The following is a 5,321-nucleotide window of genomic DNA, read 5'->3' on the forward strand; positions in this document are numbered from 1 at the left end:
TTAATCGGACGTAAATTGAACCTTAATCGGACGTAAATTGGACCTTAATCGGACGTAAATTGAACCTTAATCGGACGTAAATTGGACTTTAATCGGACGTAAATTGGACCTTAATCGGACGTAAATGGGACCTTAATTGGACGTAAATTGGACCTTAATCGGAGTAAATTGGATCTTAATCGGACGTCTTAGGGGACGTGAATTGGACCTTAACAGGACGTCCAATTTTGGTCCAAATTCCACGTTGCCAAACGCCCAATGGAGGTCCACCTAACGTCCGAAGGGACGTTCGGTGGACGTCAATTGGGCCTTCATAGGACGTCCCAGTTTGGTCCAATGTATTGCTGCCGATCATCCATCTAACGTCCTGGGAGGACGTTCGGTGGACGTCTAGAGACGATATTTATACCTGTGGAGAATGTATTGTGGGAAATAAAAAATATATTTTTTAAGGAACTTATATTACATCTTATATTAATTTACAATTATTGGATATTAGATTATTTACATTAAATTATAATTACATTTCTCCAAGAAATTAACGCACCACCTTAAAAATGGGCCATTTTTGATGTCTCGAATTTCCTAAAGCCATTGTCCCATCTAAGTGATTTTTTTAATAATATTATAGCCTAGGCTATATGGGCTACCTCCATAAGCTTGTCATGCACGGGGAGCTATACTGTAATAATATTATATCACATCGCTGAGGGAACTCTACATTACATATACTTTTCGAATCAAAACTTTTATTCTCTTAATATTATTACTTAAAAAATATATACTACATTCGTCTCGCTAAACTCGAAAAATAACTTATAAACCATAAAAATCTCCAAAAATATAAATGACATAAATGAGAATTGGCACAATTATTATTATGGTTTTAAGTTGATTTTTCGGATTTAACTACAATATTATGCAAAAAATTATGTTATATCGCAGATTTAAAATGGGTTTATCTCGAAAACAGTTATATTAAGTTTAGCGAGATGATTGTAGTACACTTTTTTTAAGTAAAAATATTAAGAGAATAAAAGTAGACTGGTACGCAGTCTGATTTTTGCATAAGAGTTTAATGAAATGGTAACAAATCAATTGGAAGTTCTGTCCGACAAAATACATGGAACGTTTTCGGTAGTCTGATGTTCCAAGTTTTTAACCTGTTCCACAATTAAAACTTCCCCGGTTCCAGTATTCCCGTACATCAAAGTTTGTCCGACTAGACACCGTGAAGCTATTAACAAATTTTCAGCTTGCTGTTAATCAACTTTTTTTATTACGCGGGATCCAGGTCTATAAATGAATACAATAAATAAGTAGGTAGGTACATATTATACACTTATTTATACGAGTACAATTAATAGTAGAGCTGGTTTTTGGGATGTTACAAGCAGCATTTGCATTTCCACAGAGATACTTATGACAGAAATAATAAAATACCGAGACGGACTATTATTATAATAATTTACAATAGGACCCGACGGCCGACGCTATAGGGACAGGTAAAATTTATGACTGAACAATGCACCAAGCATCGATACAAGCAATATGTACCGGTCGAAGGTTATTTTTTATTGTGCCAAATGGACGTATATAGTACCTACCTTTAAAAATCGAATACACAAATTAAAAGATATTTAACAACCATAAAGATTTGTCAAACTCTATCACCGACTTCATGAAAACAAGTATTACTACATTCTTTGATGGTTTTTGCTGTAAATTTTAAAGGATTGACATGAAATTTGGCATACGCATAGCTAACATGCCAAAGAAAAAAAGTGATATTGTGCCAATGTGTGCTATTGCCCTGGGGTGAGTTTCACTCTTTCTCTGGGGTGAAAAACGTTCAAAATAAGTCCGGACTTCGATAAACTGATTAATATTAAGCAACCTTTATTCCATACTTACAAAGTATGTGTACTTACAAATTAGTATGTGAATTTGGGGGGTGAGTTTCACCCCGAGGAGGGGTGATATACAAAATATAGATAGATACACAAAAGATATACAAAAATGTTTCAAAACATCGAGAAAATGTGGTAAAATGCAAATATACATATCATATTATGATAAAATTGCGATTTTGGCGATTTGCCTTTTTGGATAGAATGATGATGATGTTGATTAGGATAAAACTGCGAAGAATTTTTTTATCGAAATATAGTAAAAAATATGAAAAATATACCAAAAAGCTTGAAAAAATATGTAAGTATGTAAGGAAAAACATAAATAATTAAATAAACTTTTGACAACACAACACAAAAGTTTGAAACACTCACTATTTGGATTGGTTGTCCTGGCTTGTGATTTTCTTCTTTGCAGATGACGCTCACGGATCGATGTCAATGTCCAACGGACGTCCGAGCACGGACGTCCAATGGACGTCCAAAGGACGTTCATATTTATTCAACACGTAAGTACGTCCAACGTCGGACGTCCGAAGGACGTTCATTTATAGTCCATCCGCATTAGGACTAAAACTGGACCTATTTTGGGCACACGTACGCTCAACTTCAAAAAGGTGCTCTCAATATTCATCTGTAGTAAGGATACATTGATAAAAATTATATTTTTGCTTATTAGAATTAACCACCAAACTTCTATCATCTTGGTAACGGGAATAATAAAACATTATAAAGTCCACTTTACATCAACAATAATTGAACAAGAAATTGACGACAAGTTATTCAAGGTCAAATTTGGTTTATACAAAACACAATTCTACTTCCAATTTTGCCGTGAATAAACAGAAAATAAAGAAATTTGACAAAATAAAACATATCCAATTGTTCTATTTCATCAAATTCCTTCATTTTCTTTTACAAATCATACATTTTGTACTCGTCAAATTTGGCCTTGAATAACTTAGTCAATTTCTTGTTCAATTTATTGTTGATGTAGAGTGGACATAACGAATAATTTACCGATCAGATTTTCACACTTTACATAAAAACAAAAACATGTATTAGATATTAAACTACATATACAGTTTTGAATTAAATATGATTTATAATCTTTTCCATTTAAACTATTTTATTAACATAATTAAGTTAATATTTTATTAAATAATTTTGCTGTTTAATCCCCTTATTGGTAGAATATGTCCAATATGGACGATTGGAAAAGGTCCGTATTTCGTCCGAGTACGGACGTCCAAAGGACGTTCATATTTATTCCACCCGAAGGACGTCCAACACCGGACGTCCGAAGGACGTACATATTTAGTCCACCCGAAGGACGTCCAACGCCGGACGTCCAAAGGACGTACATATTTATTCCACCTGAAGGACGTCCAAAGGACGTACATATTTAATACACCCGAAGTACGTCCAGCGTCGGACGTCCAAAGGACGTCCGTTTATGGTCCATGGACGTTAGGACCAAAAATTGACCTATTTTGGACGTCCAAAGGACGTCGTGTGCTATTAGGGTATTAAATATAACAAAAGTATATAAAATTCGGATTTCCGGGTAAAACATCCTTCGTCATTTTAACATCCTACAATCATTTCATAACGGCGGCGTATTATCCTATAAGTACTTTGTGTAGAGATCGTTTATTTTCTAAGAAAAAATGAAAGGCGGTTAATGAGCTGTCTCTCTTGGTTCTCGAATTAATACAGACCACAGCCTGTGCGTGGAAATATTTTGTCGAATTAAAAAATTTAAATTTTGTTTTGGACTAATGAAATAAAACATTTTAGTAGTTCCAAAATGACACAAAATCTAGGCATCGGATAAAAAAGTTTATTTGAAGAAAATGTATTTTTTTGTTCTTCTTAATGGCGGTACAGGCTCGTTTTTTTAATATTGTATTTAATTACAGAATAATTTTCAAATATTACCTAATATATTTTTCAAATTGGGCTCTGTACCGCCATTCTTTATTATATTACGGATACGTGTGCCAAATATCTTGAAAAAATATTCAAAATTACAGCCGCAATCTTGGAACGCGTTTTGGCTACCTGTTGATCGCTACTGTATCACCTTAAACAATTTTTTTAAACAAATTCACAAAAATAATTTTTTCATTACGAACGATTTTTTAGATAAGTTGGGTTATTCTGAGCAAAAAAGGTATCTTGAGATTTTTCTCTAAAATTGATTTTTGTCGAGTTATATGGCCATTTTCGCATTTTTCAGGTTTTAAATCGCGTATAACTCGACAACAATCAATTTTAGAGAAAATTGACAAGAGACCTTTTTTTGTTCAGAATGTCCAAAATTATCTAAAAAAAAATTGTTCAAAGTGAAAAAATTATTTTTGTGGATTTGTTTAAAAAATTGTTTAAACAATTTTTCGACCACGGCACCTTGTGAATATGTTATAAGGACCTCTTTTTGAGTAAGTTTGTGCAAAAAAATCGAATCGGAATAATTTCACTAACAGGGGCGACGATAAATCCGGGACTATAGCGCTAATTATTAATAATTAAAAATAACAGCTTTGTAATAAAATAATGACAAAAATCTCTTAAGGACCTTGAAGCAAGGGTTTGAAACTTGATCTGCTCACTTTTTAATTTCATAATAATAACTTTTAATCGAGTTATTAAGACTTAAAAATGGCCATTTTCGCATTTTTCAAATTTTTAATCGCATATAACTCGACAACAATCAATTTTAAACAAAAATGGCAAGACACCTTTTTTGCCCAGAATGACACAAGTTATCTAAAAAAAATTGTTCGAAATGAAAAAACTGTTTTTGTGAATTTGTTTCAAAAAATTTTTTTAAACAATTTTTCGACCAATGCACCGCCCGGCACCCTTTGGATATGTTATAAGGACCTCTTTTTGAGTAAGTTTGTGCAAAAAAATCGAATCGGAATAATTTCGCTAGCGGGGGCGACGATACTGCCCGGTCTACTTTTGATGCTGATGGTGATAGAATAGATACTTTTTATATAACAAAAATAAAACTTTTTTTAAACTCTTTAAAAAATTTGTGGCGGGTTTTCCCCGAAAAGTGCGTTATTTTTTGGACATTTTACGTTGAACTAGTCGATTTGGAATTTGACGAATAAGAACCAACTTTTGATTAGCTCCAACTCTGTTTTTATTGTGTGTCCAGACTTCATACATACATCATTTTTTTTACTGTTTTATAAGCTTTATATTTGCTAGGAATAGTTTTTCGATCAAATACTTACTTTTTGATTTATTTGCGAAAAACCATCTAAAAACAAAAGTTACAAGGAATTTAATTAGTTTATCCACTTACGGACTTATTTGGACCTATATTTTTTCACACTCGAGAAGGGGGTGGTACTCATCCCCAGAAAAAAAGCACACACTGGCACTCTGATGTTC

This window comes from Diabrotica virgifera, chromosome 6 (assembly GCF_917563875.1).
Source record: "Diabrotica virgifera virgifera chromosome 6, PGI_DIABVI_V3a".
NCBI classification, from domain to species: Eukaryota; Metazoa; Arthropoda; class Insecta; order Coleoptera; family Chrysomelidae; genus Diabrotica; species Diabrotica virgifera.